The following is a 20,965-nucleotide window of genomic DNA, read 5'->3' as shown; positions in this document are numbered from 1 at the left end:
TTTAACATTACCCATAGAGATTTTACTTTAATTTCAACAAACATTAATTTTCCACCGGTATTGTTGCTAACTAATTAGAACATTTGAAATGTGAAAGTGTTTTATAATAAGATTAGAATAAAGGAAAAATTACATTCTATGTACCAATACAAAACATCCAACTGACCCCCTTAGCCTAATTTTAATATTTCAACAGAACTCATCATGGAAAGGAAAGGCGGGTGTAGAGCAGACTATAAAAAGCACAGCAGCTTACTTCTGAGAGGAACCATTTCAAAACAATGACACAGACATGTAGAAACCAATTTTTTTGGCTTGGTGTACTTTACTGCACTGCCCCCGCAATTCAGAAACAGATCTATATCGGTTTGCATAGATATGGAATGGTTTAATATATTAACAGATTTTGGAAAAGCTATTGAAATGTTAAATTCTGAATCTGAAAGTTAAGCATGATTTCTCAAAGTGTGATTAAAAAAGCAACCTTAGTTGTAAAAAGAAAACTTTCTGCTGGAAAGGAATATCAGCCTACATATTACGGTAGTTGCATTGATTTGGGAGGTGAAGCAGTCCGGGTTTCAAACATACCCTCTGGTCACAAAAGAACATTTTCACAGACGGCAAGCCAGAAACACACAGCTTCAAGATCACAGCTACGTTTTTTTTTTTTTTGTTGTTGTTTGTTTTGTTTTTTCTCTGTTTGCCATCTCTTGAAAATGTGTTGAAATATATTTTGGAAATAGTAATGTATAGCATAAATACGTTACTATTTAGTAACAAAAACGTAGCTGTGATCTTGAAGCTGCGTGTTTCTGGCTTGCCGTCTGTGAAAATGTTCTTTTGTGACCAGAGGGTATGTTTGCAACCCGGACTGCTTCACCTCCCTGTGACTAGTATCACGGTCATATTTTAGTTGTGTGTACATGGGTGACTTGTATTCCTTGGGCTGCATCTTTCAGGGTTTTTTTTTTTTTTTTTTTTTTTTACAATTTGTTTTATAACGTTTTTTCCACTTGGATGCCTTGTGTTTTTTTTTTTTTTTTGTTGTTTTTTTTTTTTTACAAGCAGTGCCATTCGCTGACTGTTTCTAATTAGTGCCTCTGTCCTTCCACCAAACACAATGATTGTGGCATGCATATGTTACGTGATCAAGCTAAATAGCTTTCATTGAGCAAAATGAAATCAAACTAAACAGTCTGTATTGATTCATTTACCAGCACACGTTGCTTGGGGAAAAACAGTTGAGCCACAAGTTTAAACGTTTCGCTTGTGGCGACATCGCATAAATAAATCGTTCAGACGAAGAACAGCAATGTGTATTCCAAACAGTTTCGAGAAATTCAATCTTTTTTATTTCAAGGTCTTTAGAAAAAAAATCAAAACTTCCACAATAATTTACAATAATCCTTTTGTATGGCTTCAGTTTCCCATAGATAGATTTTCATATAGTATGTAGGTTTTAAAATATAAAATGTGGGACACAGTACATGTCCAGTTTTACTTGCGATAAGTGGAAACAAGTCTATGCTGTATATTCCTTAACTATGGAACAACAGTGACAAACGGGTTTTCCACTTATTCTTCCAAGCATGTGTGATCAAGTGTAAGTTACGTCTTTTAATGGTGCATCAACCATATATATATATCAGAACAAAAGCAAAAACTCCACAATCACATGGTCACAGTAAAGTTTATTGGAATATTTAAAGTGTAAGATGATGCACGTTATTAGTACAGCTTTTTTTTAGAATAATCAATAAGTAACGTACATTATGTTAACTACAAACAATACAATACAACTCACATGCAGAAACTACTACTATGCAGTAGTACCATTGCTGTCATTACCAAAAAGTCAATATTGGAAATAGTAAAGAGCTATCTGAAGACCTAAGGCAGACAATTATTCATTGTCAAAGCTGGAGAAGGATACAAGAAGATTTCCAAGCATTTGAGTATCCCAATTTTGACTATTGTTTCTATTATCAAGAAGTGCAAGACGGTACTGTCACAACACTCCCTCAGTCTGGTAGAAAGAAGGTTCTTTCACCAAGAACAAGTAGAAGAATTGTGAGGAAGGTTAATAACAATCCGAGATTGACTGCCAAAGATATTCAAAGTGAACTGGCTGCAAGAGGGACTGGGGTTTCCATTTCAACCATATTTTGTATTGTGTCAAGGTCTCAATGGTCGCAGGCCATGGAAAAAGCCACTCTTAGGAAAAAGTCACAAGGACAATCACTTAAAGTTTGCAAAACGACATTTGAATGATGGATATAAGTTCTGGTCAAAGGTTTTGTGGAGTGATGAAACACAAAAAAATCGAGCTATTTGGTCACGCTGATAGTTGTTACGTTTGGAGAAAGTCTGGCGAGGTGTAAAAAAACAAGAACACCATACCCACTGTCAATCATGGAGGTGGTAATATCCTTCTATGGGACTGTTTTTCCTCTAATGACACAAGGGATTTAGTTCCAATACAATATGTTCCATAGCATACCAAAATATATTAGCCAATGATCTAAAACCCTCTACTACAAAACTTGGTTTAAAGCGCAACTGGACGTTTCAACACAACGGTCCAAAGTACACATCAAAATCAACTTCTGAATGGTTAAAGAAGAATAAGATCAAGGTTCTGGAATGGCCCAGTCAAAGTCCCGATCTAAATCCGATTGAGAATCTTTGGTAGAAGGCTGTGCACAAGAGAAGTCCTCAGAATTTGAATGAACTGGTACAATTTTGCATTGAAGAATTGACAAATATCCTAATAGTTTAAAAGAGGTTATTATTGCTAAAGATGTCTCAACTAGCTTAATTTCATTTTCCTTGTCAGTGCATGAATACAACAATTCTTTTGCAAAAGGTGAAATAAATTGTAGACATCTATTTCTTGTAAAGTTTCCTCATCCACAAAAGCAAATCCTTGCTTAAAAAGATTTTTCCTATAATTATTTGTTTTTGAGACATTTCTAGAAATGATAAAATTTCCATCTGGGTATGTAAACTTTCGACTACAACTCTATATACGTGAGTGTGTGCGTGTGTGTGTGTGCGTGTATGTATGTAGCATTCAGCCTACTAGCTGTTGGCTCCCTCATGAAACAAACTGGCTGTGCCAACTTAATGAGGTTTTCCTATTGTATATAAATTCTAAAATAAAATAAAAATGACCTAACACATTTAAACAGAAAATATTTAAGCAAGCAACCATTTCACACTTATTTCTCTAGGTGTATTGAAACATCTTTATATTATGCTGAATAATATACAGACATATCCACCTTTACTGTCCTCACTCTCTGCCACCCATTTGTACTAATAAGGAAGTTTCTATGGTGACCGTGACATGTACAGCTAGAAATTGCCAAACAAACTGATTACTCTCACTGTTCCCAATCAGAATCACACACCGAAGCTCCCTTGGAGGGAGAGAGAGATATTAAAGGTTGTTGGTTAATTAGTCATACTGTAAATCAGCATTTTTTTATGTTGGGTGAGCAAGGAGAATGGCTTGAAATAAGCAAGCCACAGCCACATACGCGCGCTCATTATTTGCTTCCAGATAGTTTAAGACGGCTAATCTAAAGGCTTTTATACTCGGTCACACACTTCCTAATCTAACTGAATTTGTTATCACCAACTGGGCTACCTGTTTACTGTTTATTTCAAATGAAGCACTCATTTTGATGGGTGGTTTATGGGTTTGGATCATCTGGATAGGAGACCAAGGAACCAGGGAACTCCAGGTGCTGACAGTACCTGAAACAGCTGTTGTATTTAGCTGTCCATGAGCTCAATAGTTTTGAAAGCACTAAAAGACAGGTTGGTCCAATCTCAGGATACCTTTAAAAAAAACTCCCCGAGAGGCTGTGTTCTAACAGGAATCACCTACACAATGCTGTCATACTTCTTGATGCATCTAGTTCTGGACCTACGGGTGGTGTACAATGGTCTTCGCTGCACTGTGGCCCCCTAGTTCTAGCAATAAAAATGATTACGCAATATTTTTTACAGCCAAAAAAAAAAATGCTTCTAGGCTGCCACGGTTTACACGATAGTACCACAAACACAGCTTCTTGATCCATCTTTTGATTTTGTCAGTGAGAGACAAATATATCTTCTTCATGGAGTGATCTGTTAAGAATATTTAAACCAAACTGTGGGTGGTGTGACAAAAGGAACATGGCTCCAACTTATCGGTTGATCAGGGCAAACCCACCTTTCCACCTAACCTTTATTGTACTACCTGGTAAATACCTGTCCCCCTTTTTTTGTTACACCAGCCGAGCTGGCTCTAGCTTATTGGTTGAAAGGAAAACCACCCTGTCTCTCTGTAAAGGTATAATAACTCTATGCTAACTCTGTGTGGCAGAACACTGCTCGGGCTTCCTAACACTGATGTGTTGCGCAAACTAATAAAGCTTTATATCTCTGAATACCTGGTGCAGTTGGCTCTTTTAGTTGCGGATCTGAAAAGTTCCACGACATTTTGACGTAGTCGACAGGATCCTAAACTCCACCCGGTGGTAGTCCTGGGACAAAGAGTCAACCATCGACAGGGTTCCAACTGAATTACTGGAATCAGGACACCGCGTTCTGGGAATGAGCAGGGTCCACTCTGAGTCTGGCTGAGGCCTCCACCGAGATGGATAAGGGATCCTGAGAACAACTGAGAGGTGAGTCAGACAATACTGAGTCTGGGACTCTTAAATAGGTTAACCGTGGTCTGGGACCAAAAAAGGTGTACTCCATAATAGGTTTGGAACCTAGTTAGGTTGTGGTCTGGTACCATAGGACGTCTGAAAAGAGCTCATGTGTGTTTAATTGTCTGTTGGTTTGTTGTCCCTTCTCTCTCTCTCTCTCTCTCTCTCTCTCTCTCTCTCTTTTCTCTCTCTCTCTCTCTCTCTCTCTCTACATTAGCAAAACAGGTTGGGGCAGGGATGTAGTAAACAGTTAAACAAATGTCAGGTATATAACCTTACCAGACCACAGAAACGAATGTGTGACAGATGGGGTCCTGTTGTATTACAATAAATGGATTTATGGTTTGACAAGGGCGGGTTTCCACTAGAAGGAAGTTTAAGTGTAACTAAATCAGCCAGTGTACTCAGACAGTTAGAAGGCTGGGCAAAAGAAAAGAAAAAGGGCAGAATAGACTGGGATAGCTTTAGGAAGTGGGAAAGAATGGCAGATGAGGACAAAGAGAAAAGGGAAAGACAGACAGGGAGGCTCAAGTTATGTTGCAGATGGATCAGAGGAAGTCGAAACAGCGCAAAGAGAGAGACTCGCCCCCCCCCTTCATACTCCAGGGTGACCGCACCTCCGGTAACTGTACCAACTGCACCACCAACCTCCCCCCCCGAAACAGTGGTGGAAACTGACTACTCCACCGCAAGCGAAGACAGCGCAAGAGAAGCAACTGATCCAAACCCAACAGTGAGAAGATACCCTAAGCGACAGCAAGAACGTAACAAGAAAGATGGTACAGTACGAGGCTTGTTCCCACTGATCCAGTATCCCAATCCCCAAACGAGACCTGGGCCAAACCAGGAGAGACATAACACTTGGTCACCAACAGTGTCGGTGCAAAGAGACTGGGATGTTGGGGAACTAAATGACATTGCAAAAGACTTGCCGGACCACCGTAAAGACTCAGGACAGTTTGTGGAGCAAGTGCAAGGACTAATACAGATGTCCAATTTCGCCAGCGCTAGGACGGTACAGGTGTTAAGTAGAAAAATGCAACTGGACTGGCACAGTACTAGCGAAGAATTTATGCATCCCGATGACATGGCAAGTTTAAAACAGAAGAGTTTAGAAATTAGATGTAGTGAATGCAAATGGTGTACTGACACAGATTAAACCACGGTGCAATCATACACACTGACAATGAACTACCATGCTTGTGGGTTTTTACATTATAAACCATTCAAATGAACGAGCTACGGAAAAAAGACAGTGTACACTTCTGTCATTATAGGTGTATTCTTATTACTGTTCCACTCTGAAAGGGGCAGTTTTCAAATACAGTGCAGCCCTGTGCTACACACAACATGTGCATGGTTTATTTTTTTCTTCTTCAGATTTATAGCTTTATAAAGAAGTTGTCCTAATGTGCAACATTCCACTGGATGTGTGTTAAGCAGAAGAAAGGCATGACTTTGTTTTATGAACTGCTGTGCTAAAGATTTCCACTAAAATGAATCACAACAAATCTACTGCCAAAAGTTTGGTATTTTTCTGCTGGCTAGCTTTGTTCCTTAACAGCTTTTAAAGCTCTTAAAGCAACATGGTCTATATATATATATATATATATATATATATATATATATATATATATATATATATATTTAGTGAAAAAAAAAAAAAAAAACAAATGTTAATATATCTGAAGCTACGCTATTATGAAAACTGACCAGTACTTTGTTGAATGAACTGGGGTCATATTTTTCTATTGCCTGGTTAATCGGATATTTCTTTGAGTACAAACAGCAGTTTACGTAAACATTAAACATTTTAAATGCAGACCTGCAACGCAGGACAAAAACAGACGGTTCATGGTTAACATTCACGGTTGCTTTCTTGTATGTTTGTGGATTAACAAAGGGAGACCATTAAGAATACCCAACCCATTCCACCTAGAATATCGTGGGGACTGTTCGAAGCTAATCACTTATGTGTTTCTACGGGCAATACACAAGACAAGACTGCAAACTGTGTAATTGCAGGACCTGCTGTACACATGGAGACGTGTCTGAAATAAAACACTCTTTCAGGGAAAGTTATAGGTTACATTTATAATTAAGCACTTAGCCACTGGTTTGAGAAACACAGATGTCACAGAAACCAAAGACAACTATTATGAATGACTAGTGTGGTAAAAGTACATTTTGTACTAAATACAGGTCTCGATCTGCAGTGGTCCAGTTCAGCCACAAGCTGAACACTTATATGTACTAAATTTACAAAACCAGTTATTTATTTATTCCAGGCTAAGACAGAACACAAATCGTGTTTATATAGCGACCAATGTTTTCAAAGCGTTAGATCACAAACAACTACATTTTCAAACACTACAATACACTTATCAACAGCTCAAAAATAAAATAAAACGAGTAAGACAAAATAAAATAAAACAAAACAAACAAACAAACAAACACAAAAAAAAAACACACACACACTTTCATTGCGGATTAACAAAATACAGACAACATTTTAGTTACAACTTAAGTTTGAAGTTTCTCTTGTAAACAATACCAAATACCATTCACACCTTACTGGAGTTAGTTTCAAGCATTCTGTTTTAAGCAGTTTGTTTGTCTCACGCCAAAAATAATAAATAAATAAATACACAATTAGGTGTAGTAAACTCAAACTTACCTTAGTTTCAGGTGTTTATATAAACCACAATCAAACTAAAAACGGCTGCATTTTCTGCTACCGTGGCAGCGCAGAGGGATGAGACACAGCATCACTTCTTGAAAAGGGAGCGAGCAGGGTTGTGAAATCAGCAACAGGCTTTTTTCAGAACACCGAAACTCACCCCCATAACCGTATCCCACAAACAGTCAAAACGATCCTTTGAAGAATTAAAATACATACCAGACCACCTTTATCCGAAAGTTTACGAATTGTGGTTCTGTTTAACTCGTACTAGACAGAAGCGTCTATATGCTTCGAGGTTGTAAGATTGTAACCATTGTTACATGAAGCGTTGTTCTTCTCTGGCTTGGGGCCCGGCTTGGAGTGTAACTAGACACCGCATTACAGCAGTTGATTGGCTCAACGCGGTAAGCAGGAACACAGCGTAAGAGGCGTTTCTATAGAAACCCTCGTCTGCAAGAAAAATTGGAGGAAAAGTTTTGTGGTATGAGCTTCTTACCTTGAAGACTGTATTGTGGTGAGATATTCACGTAAAGCCTTTGGCGTGGCTTATAAATTAAATGAGTTATGGTGGAAAACGAAAGAACAGCTGAGCAGACTAATGTCAAACCGTTCTTGACGTTTGCCTACATAAGTAGATATTGACGTGACAGGGTATTTATTGCTAATACCTGTACTAGTGTACTACGCGCCCGCGGTATCTTACCACTATGTGCTTAATTGTTTTACCTGCATTTATTTTTATTTTTTTAAGGCCTAACCATATTCAACATAAGAATTGTTACTAGGTCATGTTGACAATGTGATCCATGTACCGGAACGTGTTTCCTAAACATTATGTACAGTTCATTTATAACGTCTTACAACCACAGTTGCAGCAAGATCTAGTAAGCATTTATGCTTAGGTGCCTGTTTAGATCATGGTTTTGGACAATGCATTTTAAATGTGGAATAAACAATAGTTAACTTTCCTATGTATTGGTTTCTACAAAAATATAACTAATACAATTAGTCTAAACTTTACCGAGCTCATTGCCCAGAGCCGAAACTAAGGGAAGTGCAGGCAACAACATTGGAAAGTTCAGGTAAAAAAGAAACAGGTCATGTGTCAAACTGTCAGAACTGTGTCTACGCGGGAAAAATAGTGCAATGGCGATTTTTCTTTAAAATTTGATTTTATTTTTTGCATTTTCATAAGACTTGCCATATTCAGACAAAGATTTAAAACGCATTGTCAATTCCTTTTAATTTCTGGCGTGAAACGGCACGTAACGCTAGTTATTTTCAGAAACAAAGAGAGGCTATGCGGTGCAAGACAGTCACGCACCAACTGGACAGTAGGTTCACCGCCCTGTAAAGCACTTTACTATGCATTATAAAACCTGATCTAGTTCTACAGCTGTACAAGATAGGGTATTTCAATTTTGATTTCAGATTTAAAATCCTTGACAAATTGTGAAGGTACAATATACCCTAAGTTGTTTTACATAACACTTGGAAAGTGGTTGAAATTGGCAATTTTTAAAAATAATATTTATTATTTTTACATATTTATGTCTAGCTCAGATGTTTTAGGAGACACACAAGGAGGAACTTCAGGGAAGGAGGCGGGTGTTGTTTCAGAACAATTCTGCTGGGGCGAAGTTGTGTCAACAGTGATCATACTGTCTCAACATGAATGAAACAGGCAGTAATTTACAACGAGGTAGCGCGTCACGCTTTGTCAAGATCAATCTTATTCTTAAAATATACAAAATGTACAATGCGAGTGTTAGGTTTAGGATATATAATAAACTAAAAAATGTCGTTCTCTTAAGCCTCTGAACTACGTCTACATTAAACAAGCGCTACATCATTTTTTAAATCGTTTTAGAGTAGCAGCTGGACGTTATATTAGACTTCTCTTATTTCAGATGATTGAGAAAAAAAGTAATGTATTACACTGGCTTTATAAAAAGAGCCAGAGGTAAGAGTGCAGTTTAACTCTTTGAGCGTCCATCTGAATCTCACCAGATTTGATACATTTCATTTATTTCAGTTTTAGGGACAATTTAAAAAGATGTCTAGTCTCAAATGTGCACAGTATGCGTCTTTACATTTTAGAAACTTTCCTTTTTAATTAGGGGTTTTGAATTTTAGACAAAAAAGGCAGGTAAAGGTAAAAGTGTATAATGTGGGAGACTACCCTACTGCAGCCGGCAAGAAGATTTTAAGTCCATATTTGTTTCTCTCCCTTTATGTACTGCGTGGAAATCGTGAAATACCACGATTTTTTCAATATTCTTAACAAATATAAATGCATTATTTCATAATTATTTGTTATTTGCTCTTCTGTTCGTCCTGCAACGTCACTGTAGATCACTACCTAAAATTGTGTTGACAGGCATTTAGATTCAAGTATTCACGAGAAAGGCGGAAATCCATAGTTCTGCGACTGCTTGCAAAGAAACAAAAAGTTTAAGTTCCAAAAGTTCACTGAAAAACGTGAAGCACAAAACACATTACATTTTGACCTAACAGAGGTGTTTGTTTCCGAAATTTCCCTCTTGAAAAATTGACAACTGAAATGTAATGTAAATTCTTCAGACTGAGTGTAGCAAATGGTGGATCGATTTCTTCATCAGCCCAACTGAGAGGTGAGTTCTTACCTAAAGTTGCCAAGTATCACAAGGTGGAGATTATGGAATTGGTAAAACAGTCTGGTAGTTTGTCAGTGGTCACTGACCAGTCGGCTGATGCCCAAGATCAGTAGTATGTATTCCATATTGTATTTGTTTTGCAAGGTCTAAATGGTGAACATGCATCTGAGGTAGAACTGAAAGCCTTCCTTGCAGATACACTTTACCTACAGGCTGTTTTAATTGCAACACTGTTTCACAAGCTAGTGTGCATAGGGCCCCCAAAATATGGGTTAGCTTAGTGCCCCCTCGTCCTTTAATTAGGACCTGATTCTAACAGTACATTTCAACCAGAATCTATCTAATACTGTAGTGCATATCACCTTAAATATAATTTTCTGCTGAGCCACTGAAAAAGACAGCGATGAGTTATAGAGCAGCTATGCATTCAGGTGCTATTCTAAAAGGAGTACAATGTGCCGCGATGCCTTTTCTAGTGCTTGAATTATATTCTACGAGAACGGGGTTGAAATGAAACACAGGAGACAATGTGCAGTCAAAGCAGTTACAACTGCTTTTTTATTTCTCTCACTTTCAGGTTTCTAGCTGTTCTTTCAACTGCTCACACAACCAGCCGGCAGGGCAGTGCCCACTTTAATAATCGTAACTCCACGCTATTTGCTGTGGTCACTTCACTCTGACACATACCGGATAACAGCCATGAATGGGCTAATCAAGACATCACCCAAGTAGAAGAGATAGAAAGATAACATGCACTCGCCACACATTCTATACAGACTTACACTCTCCCACAGTCACTCACACTTAACATTTTAGGCAGGCATTTTAGGCAAGCAAGGTTTTGTAGGCCTTGCAAGTGCAACAGGATGATGTCCTTTATCTTCAACGCACAGAATTAATTCTCTCATGAAATCTGCCATCAGAGAGAAAGTTTAAAAACTGACGTTCTGCACATGTGAACGCTAAATATTAAGCTCTTGAATGAATGCTTCAATTTTGTCGTTCATAAAATGAAAGTTAGTATCACGTCCCTGTAGACTTTTGTTGAGCTCATTGAGCCAGTCAAACACACCCATGAGATGAACAAGCATTGCAAGCCACTGAATCTTGTAGAAGTCCAGCATAAAGAAATAATTGTTTCTCCAGAAAAACCACTGCTTCTCGTCTCAGCTCAAGCAAACGTGTCAAACCCTTCCCACAGGAAAGCCATCGTACTTCAGCATAAAATAGCAATTGCTGATGTTCAGAACCCATTTCTTTGCAAAGCACGGAAAACAAACGTGCATTAGTTGGTCGACCTTTGTTGAAGTTCACCACTTTTACAGCCTCATCATGCACCTTGTGAAGATTAGCAGGCCTATTCTTAGCAGCTAAAGCTTCACGATGTATTGAACAATGAGTCCCAGTAGTACTGTGTGCAACATGCTGAATTCAAGTCACCAGACCACTGTTCTTTCCCGTCATAGCTCTGGCACCATCAGTACATACACCAATACACCATTCCCAGTCCACCCCAGCACCTTTAACTGCATCAGTGTCATGAATCCCCAGTAGCTTGACCTGAAAGTGGACGACAAAACAATACATCTTCCTGCACAGATGCGTTGTAAATGTATGTTACAAAAGCTAAGAACTGTACAGCACCTGACGCATCAGTCAATTCATCGAGCTGGATAGCAAAAAAAGCTTTCACTAAAGCTCTTCAGGAACATCAGTAGCCATTTCATGAATGCGCCGTACAACCAAATCGTTTGAAAGGGGTATACATTTTAATTTACTTGTGAATCAGGTCCCAGCATAATGGTTGCCGTGTCAGTAGCACATGGAACTATAGTGATTCAGCAATGTTGTGGGGCTTACTGCTTGTCTGCTTTTTGCTATCCTTAAAGCCACCATGTAGGGCCGCATGGAGAGCTTTAGTATTCATTCACACTGCTTCCTTGAAAAATGACATCCTGTTGTTTTTTCAGATTCGCTAACCTTCTCTGGAAAAAATCAATTAGTTTGATCTGTAACTAAGTAACTTCTGGTTACGTAAATTTTTGATGAGGATAACCTGAATAACAGACACACGCAAACAATAAGATATATTTTCATTATTTATTTCTTATCGTCTTATTGTTGAAGCAAGGGAGGCCTGCAGATCCTTTAATGTGGTTCTGGGGTTCTTTCTGACCTCATCTATGATTTTTTGTGTTGCTCTGTGGGATAATTTTGAAGGACGTCCACATCTAGATAGAGTCACCGTGGTCTTAAATTTTCTCCATTTGTAGACTATTTGTTTTACGGTCAACTGATGGAGCCTGAAATGTTTTCCAGTGGTTTTATAACCCTCTCCAGACTGATGAGCCCTTACAACTCTCTTCCTGAGGTCCTCAGAGGTCTCTTTACATCGTGGCATGGTGTGTGTTACACTGACCTGTACGGGTAAGACCAAACTGACCAGGTTTCTTACATTTATATAGGAGAGCGCTGCTCAAACTTTGTCCTGGAGATCTGCTCTTTGATTGGTTAACTTGGTACCCAATTACTTACCCACCTGATTATAGTTACCTCCTTGATTGAGCTAATGCAACTTGAGGTTCACTTTATTTTGCACATGTACTGATTCTTATTTACCTATCTTTATTCTACTACATGCATCAATGCCTCTAAAAAAACACATGGAATTTGTAAATATAAACCGTTTCCTTTAGTAAAGACTGGTTTTGATTAAACAAGGATTTCATAGTAAAAACTTGAAATTTCTAGAATTACACTAGGGGTTCACAAACGTTCAAGTGCAATTGTACTAATTAAAATTACTATAGGGAGTAGGTGCTGTTTTTGTAAGTCAGATAATAAAAAAATACAAAAAAACAAAAAAAAAAACAGTTTAATCTACAAATCCTTTGCGACCTCCTTCAGACATCCCTGCGACCCTTAGTTTGAGAACCCCTGCTTTAGAGCATACATGTATAAATAATGTTACCTGAGCATAAGCAATATTAACAGTCTCTTCTGCAAGTCAATCCCTCATTGCTGTCTCGCTGTCATTTAATTTCTTCCATTTTTCATCTGCTGTGGCAAAAACATTTCCCTTTGACTCATCATGGAGTCAAAAAAGTGGAAGACATAATGGAGCATATAGGTCGTCTAGGGGGGCAACTGCCCCCACTGCCCTACAGCAAATGACTCCCCTGGAAGGAGATAACCCCTCAAAAACATTGTTGTTTTTCATTTCTCATGGATACTATTCTTCATGAATTTAAAAACAAAAAATTATGACATGCCATCTCCATCGCTATCTTGCTTGACATAGAATGACCCAATAATGTAAATAACTTTTACCTATAAGCCTCAAGTTCTACATTTTTCTACATTGTATTCCTTTGGAAAAGTTGACCACAATATGTTTGCCTTTTACCATGCTTTTCATATGGTTATACTATGCGTTTACCAAGGAAAAAATGAACAGAATATACACTAACCTACTTCCATAATTTCCCTATGTAAAATATACTTGAATAGTAGTTGTTGCTGCTGTGAGACATTTCCCTACATTATAATTGTCTGTGTATTTTCTACATAAATTTAAATGATGCCAAATGATGCATTAAAAACCAGAGATTTAAATTAAGTTACCTCAGTATGCTGACAATGATAAGTTATACACTTTTTTAAGATTGCAATTTTACAGGATCGACGTTGAAGCCGGGCACTGTGCAAAGTAGCTTGCACATGAAAACACAACAGCAGTTGTTATTGACTAACTTTAGAAATTGTTCACTCTCTCTCAACCAATCAAAATGCTGGATTCACAAAGATTCCTATTTGTCTTTTTTTGCGAAGAGTGTAATTTCGCTCATTGATAAGGACATCACAAAGTAACCACCATGCTCCATGCACTGAATATTATGCATGTATGATGTCATAACACAACAACACATACCCAGACTGATACAGTATAATCTGATTGAGTAGTTTAGGCTATTGGGGGTGGGGCATGATTGCTTCAAGGACTTGAACTAAATTAATTTAAATGGTTGTTGCAAAGTTTTATTGTTCGATAGCTTATAATTAAAACAAATAGAGACAATATAATATGCATGTTCTGTACTGCTGCTGCTGCAGGCAGAAAGTTTGTAGGCTGAATACGACGACAGTCAATCAGTGCTGGCCTGAGTGGTCAGTGGTAATGCTCATGATGCTCTATTGGAATTTGCTGTTGCATTATCTTGCTACTCCCACTGTTTGCTCCATTCATGGCTTGTTGTAGCATTCTAAAGTGCAAACAATGTGAGGAATGGTATTCAGGAATTAGTCTGCAAACAATCGCTATGTGAGTTGCGGTGAACCCTAACCCCAGTAAAAACTGTTACCCTACTCGTCCACAAAGTATTGTTGCTCAACGCAAGCTTTAATGTCAAAGTAAAACACAATGTTAATGCATTGCAAACTCCTCCTTGGAAGCATTCCACTGAGCCTCGTGATGTATGGCAGCAGTTCCTGCAATAACCTCTTTCATCAACAGGGCCTTTTCTTTGATCAGGCAAATCCTTCAGTGGAAAAATACACAGGCACAGGCATCACGTGATCTATACAAATACATAAGGTAATTCCTTATATCCCCTGGGTCAATGTTTAATTACTTTTTAGAAATGTTAATTGTGTGAACTCTGGAGTTGCCCTGGCATAACTTAAAAAAACAAACAAAACATATATGCATTAAAATAGATACACAGATAGGAAACTTAACATGACGAGATATAATAAACTGTGTCAGAAGACCCAGTTGGGTATACTCAATTGATCTACACAGATCAAAACAGGGCATTTAGCATATCAGGGTTATGAAATGTGACCATCAGAGTGTGCATGTTGTTTCATCATTTTTCTTTCTGTATGTAAATATCAATAAAATACCAGGAAGAATCCTAATCTCTCATACTTCATACTTCAATCAGAATCTAACGTTTCTTCAAAGAAATTTGATGTCTCATTAAATTTGATGTCTGCCCGTCTTGTAGTCCTTAATACAATAAGGATTTGGAAGCAGCTTAGTGGAGGACCTCAGAAAATATGTCTCCTTCGAATACACATTGGCTTATGGAGGTTCAAGAATTCAGAATGATTTGAAACGCTGAAAAAGCTGCACAACTCCTGGTATTATTTAAAATGGAAACAAAACAGGAAGAGATGCTACATGGGTTCAGATCGGTGGTGAAAACAGTGCAAAAAAAAAAGATGTCAGACAAAAACAGATTAAAGAATGAAAGCCATAGAATATCTATACAACCACTCATATCTTATAACTGATTTAGCCAAAGCTGAAACATGTATGATACAATTTCGTGCACTTGTTTAGTGTAGACATCTAATATAACTCAATCAGTAAGTAATATAAGTATTGAAGTATTACAGTTCACATAAAGAAATCAATCAATTGAAATAAAATCATTAGGCCCTAATCTGTGGATTTCACATGGCTGGGAATACAGATATGCATCTGTTGATCACAGATACCTTAAAAAAAAAAGGTAGGGGCATGGATCAGAAAATCAGTCAGTATCTGGTGTGACCACTATTTGCCTCATGCAGCGCGACACATCTCCTTCGCATAGAGTTGATCAGGCTGTTAATTGTGGCCTGTGGAATGTTGTCCCACTCCTCTTCAATGGCTGTGCGGAGCTGCTGGATATTGGTGGAAACTGGAACACACTATTGTACACGTCGATCCAGAGCAACCCAAACATGCTCAATGGGTGACATATCTGGTGAATATGCAGGCCATGGAGCTTTCAGGAATTGTGTACAGATCCTTGCGACATGGGGCCGTGCATTATCATGCTGAAACATGAGGTGAATGCAGCGGATGAATGGCATAACAATGAGCCTCAGGATCTTGTCACGGTATCTCTATGCATTCAAATTGCCATTGATAAAATGCAATTGTGTTCGTTGTCCGTAGCTTATGCCTGCCCATACCATAACCCCACCACCACCATGAGGCACTCTGTTCACAATGTTGACATCAGCAAACTGCTCACCCACACGATGCCATACACGATGTCTGCCATCTGCCCAGTACAGTTGAAACCGGGATTCATCCGTGAAGAGCACACTTCTCCAGCGTGCCAATTGCAGTCAGGTCAAGACCTTGGTGAGGACGACGAGCACGCAAATGAGCTTCGCTGAGACGGTTTCTGACAGTTTGTGCAGAAATTCTTCGGTTGTGCAAATCCACAGTTTCATCAGCTGTCCGAGTGGCTGGTCTCAGACGATCCCGCAGGTGAAGAAGCCAGAAGTGGAGGTCCTGGGCTAGCGTGGTTACATGTGGTCTGTAGTTGTGAGGCCAGTTGGACGTACTGCCAAATTCTCTAAAACGATGTTGGAGGCAGCTTATGGTAGAGAAATGAACATTCAATTCTCTGGCAACAGCTCTGGTGGACATTCCTGCAGTCAGCATGCCAATTGCACTCTCCCTCAAAACTAGAGACATCTGTGGCATTGTGTTGTGTGACAAAACTGCACATTTTAGAGTGGCTTTTTATTGTCCCCAGCACAAGGTGCGCCTGTGTAATGATCATGCTGTTTAATCAGCTTCTTGATGTGCCACACCTGTCAGGTGGATGGATTATCTTGGCAAAGGAGAAATGCTCACTCACAGGGATGTAAACAAATTTGTGCACAAATTCTGAGAGAAATAAGCTTTTTGTTCATATGGAAAATTTCTGGGATCTTTTATTTCAGCTCATAAAACATTGGACCAATACTTTACATGTTACGTTTATATTTTTGTCAGTGTACTATATAAATATAACAATGGTTCATCAAAGCTATCATTATTATATCAAGGAAAGAGCCATTAAGAAAACAATTTTATTCATATTATGATTAAAATGTAATGATCATCATTAACAAAATAACACCCGTACAAACAGTGCTTTCTCTTTCCGTACCATCCTAGAAAAAGCTATGAGTGTAGCAATCAGCACTGCAGGGACATCATGTTTCCTCTATTACAGGAAGCAATTTTCTCCCAAAGACTTCCTTCTCTGTGTTTGGCCTTGGTGTTTCCACTGCCAGGAATATGCTGTGTATATACCTCTTGGGGTCCCCCTTGTGGTATTTACTGCTCGCTTGCTTTTCAGTTGCCCTGCTGTAACTAAGGGAGCACAAAGTTACCAACATTTTCAACAGAACTCTTATTTGTTATCTTGTTTTTTTGTGTGAATATAATTTTATATATGAAGGAACAAATAATATTCAGTGTTTACTGGGGAGCTGGAGAGAAATGCAGAGAGGAGATGCAATACTTATTATTGAATAATCAATTACAATGTAGCTGTAAACTGTTTTACTAAACCAACAACTTTAAAAATGTACATGGATCGACAGAGCAAGGTGGTGACAGAATTGAATACACTTTTTCAGTTTTTACTAAAAACCATTAGATGTCAATTTTGGCAATTCCATGCCATTGAGAATTTCCTTAAGCACCTCTTAATCTCTATAAATTTAAGATATTAAAAAAAGTTGCATGCTAGGAATCTAGCTATTTTCCATTATGAGGTAAGTAGAGAGAGAAAATGTAATCCCCTGTCATTTCTGTAGGCATTATCTGAGGGTGCTAGAACAGAACCGATTTCTTCAAAAAGTACAATGTATCAGGTATATTGTCAGGTGTATTTCTTGGTAAAGAGAACCCATCTGAAGAGGGCAGCCACCTTGTGTAATTGTACTAACTAAAAATGCTGTACTGTAGTTATAATATTAGCTATTTAAATTGACCCAGTCATCTGTGGTTCCTCCCAGTTTAGCCCTGGTTTCTGCCACCTGTATTCATCCCATCTCTAGTAGAAAATAACCCACTAACAAAGCAAAGGGCTTGGAGTTACTGAACCAAGTCAGCAGTGAACCCCAGATAGCATTTTGTATTATTATTATGCATGAACAACAAGGGAACCTTGATTAGGCAGTGTGGTAGGATGACAGAGGGCTGAGGCTCAGAGTAAAGGCAAAAATAAAGTTCTTTATTAAACAAAAATAATAAAATAAACAGGCACAAGGGCCAACAGAAATAATCAAAATGAACTTACAAAGTAAGTGGTCAGGTTCCAGGTCTTTTTTTAAACAAGACACTCTTTTTCTTCCAAACACAAAACTCTCCAACACAAAGCAAACACCTCAAACAAAAAACACCCCCAGCCAGGCCCTCTCCCCTGGCTTTTATCCCCTGTGGCTGGAGCCCAATTAATCAATAATTACTAATTATTCAATTAGAGCTCTGGTCACATTCTCACATCTTTTCCTGGCAGGGAGGAATTTAACCCCCTCCCTGCCAGTTCCAAACACATTCATATAGACGGGGTAGTTCCCCGTCACAGCAGCCACAAATGTTATTGCACTAAACCCTTTGCAACTGCATAAAAAGGTAGATGGAGAACTTGTTTCAATGAAACAATAAAAGCACCCTTGTAAAAATAGAAGGAACCCCTATGGACCTCACAATAAAATAGATTTTTGCTTAAATACCTAAAATTCGTTTTTTTGGGTTTAAAGTTTTGTTGTTAAGAATGTTCAACAGCCTATGTGGTTTATTGAAAATCTCTTGTCAACAGCCTCTTTAACATGTTTGTCAAGAAATTCAGTGGTGTACATTTCAGCAATGAAGGACAAACCATTGAACAACAATAGGTATGCAGAATTTATTTGACCTACACTGTATTGGCATATAAGGTCCTCTGTGTAGCATGGTTATGACAACCAAACATCTGACAGAGCATGTGAGTCTATTTCATGTATTTCTGTCTGTAAATAGGGTAGGTGCTATGTGAATGATTAAAAACATGGCAGCAGATAATTGTAAATGAGCCCTGAATCTGTGTAGAAGTGTAAAGGAGTGTTTTCTGAAGAAATTGCTAAATGAAGACAAGATTGATTAGATATTTTCTTGATAGATAGACCTTCTGGGGAAAAGAAACAGTAGATAAGACAAAACAATAAAAACACATTGGACAAATGGCATTGCTTTTTAAACACTATTTGTAATGTTAATTTGATACAATAATGGCAAATAAATTGTATCCACATGTGGCATCATAAACCAGAAGAGCAAAGATAGTTTTATATTACATGGATTTGACACTATTATATTATATAAACAAAAGGGCATGCAATACATCATGCAATTACAACATACAATACAACAATTTTTTGCATGGGCCAAGATTCAATTATAGTTACTATAATAATAATAATAATAATAATAATAATAATAATAATAATAATAAACTCCCAGACAGGTAATGATATAAAGCAAAATACAAAAATAAACAGAACCACTCAACATAATTGCAAATTCCATGAAAATGCAAGGGAAAGGCAAACTAAATAAATAAATTGTGACCTGAAGCTACTTTTTCCTTAAGGGTCACCCTACTTCACAGAGGCCTTGGTTAGCAGAACCAGTCAAATACAATTGCGGTAGTTGAATTTTATCAGCCGAAGTTTCTGTGCTTCCAGTGATTCATGGAATGATCATTATCACAGTTCTTAACACAAATAAATTCCAGTCTAAAGTGATTTTTATAATTTTCTAATTGAGATGTTGAGATTAGATTGGCACTATAACATGATTTTGTTTTTTTCAGATTTATGGGATCTGTTTGTAAGCCTGACATAGGCTTATTTATTTTGATAGTGCATGGGCATGTTCTGCATACAGGGCTTGTGAAATGCAAATGAAGATGAATACATTTTGTGTAGGCCCCTGTCAACCTTTAGGGTACAGATAATATACTGTATAAACGCTGCTTTACAAATAATAAATCACATACAGTGTAGTACAATGATGCTTGCAGGCAGCGTGCATAAGAGGGTTGGCTATAAATATAAATAACTTTGGCAAAGATGCTTGCATGTATTTCTGCAAACACATAGCTATGCAGCAAGTTTGTCAATTCTGAACAGAATATAGTAGAAGCATTGGATTCTTTCGTGGTGGTGTTTGGTCCCGTCAGGTTTTTTTTTTCTGACTCATTAACAGTTCAGTGGCAGGCTCTTGTTGGAGCTGCAATCTTTTTAACTCTTTCTCATGAAAGTCACTTTGCCTGAGGGTAAAGATTTCCTCCTTAAGAAAAGCACACTAAAGAACAGGACATTTATAATGAAAGATTAGATTTTCTTCACCTTGGTTTGAATCCTCCCGGGAAAATAATTGACATAACTGGAAGAGAAATTCACAGATAAAATATGTGCAGAATTGACCTTACTATTGTCAATCAAATGTCTACTCTGTAGAACCCTTTTTCAGTCAGCCCACTGGTAATTATTTCCCCCGGCACTCTCGGGTGTTTAATGTCAGCTACTGTTGTGTATGAAAGAATATACAGTGTAATGTTTGGTTAGTCAGAAGTGTACAGAGTACAAATGAAGGGAGGATGTGTAACACACTGGTGGGACCACACTTAGAATACTGCAATTGGTTATTTCATTTTTCATTTTCATTTACCCTTTATTTTACCAGATAAGAAGGTTGAGAACAAATTCTCATTTAAAACGACGATCTGGTCAAGAGGCAAACATCACAGCAACACAAAGCAAACAAATACAACATATAAAAAAAATAAATAAATAACACATTAACAAGTACATACACATGCATCAGACACTAATGAATTCAGATTCTGATTAAAAACATCCTCCGAAACAAAACTGTAGTTTTAATTGGATTTTAAATTAATTTCGGTCATAAGCAGCTGCAAATTGAAATGAATTACAATGGACACTTTGGGAAGAACCAATCTAATAAATTAATCTGATTTTAAATTGCAAACTGAAGCAGAGAACTGTAATAGGTTGCGCAGATATAGTGGGGTTTTCCCAGTCAGGGTTCTATAAACTAACCTAAGCCAATGATCCAATCACCTAGTGCACAATGAAGGTCATTCAACCAT

At 37.9% G+C, this 20,965-nt stretch overlaps 1 protein-coding gene across 1 annotated transcript in view; it reads right to left on the bottom strand.

Annotated features, from left to right (window-relative positions):
- The window catches only part of ptpn13 (protein tyrosine phosphatase non-receptor type 13), a 92,401-nt gene extending 84,681 nt beyond the window's left edge, over positions 1-7,720 (bottom strand). The window contains exon 1 of the mRNA XM_041251020.1: positions 7,384-7,720. The gene's annotated coding sequence lies outside the window, so the exon portion shown is untranslated. The remainder of the gene's footprint in view (positions 1-7,383) is intronic.
- Between the last annotated feature and the right edge of the window lie 13,245 nt (positions 7,721-20,965).

The sequence above is a fragment of the Polyodon spathula genome, chromosome 1 (assembly GCF_017654505.1).
Source record: "Polyodon spathula isolate WHYD16114869_AA chromosome 1, ASM1765450v1, whole genome shotgun sequence".
NCBI classification, from domain to species: Eukaryota; Metazoa; Chordata; class Actinopteri; order Acipenseriformes; family Polyodontidae; genus Polyodon; species Polyodon spathula.
This window is presented reverse-complemented; position numbering and strand designations above follow the sequence as displayed.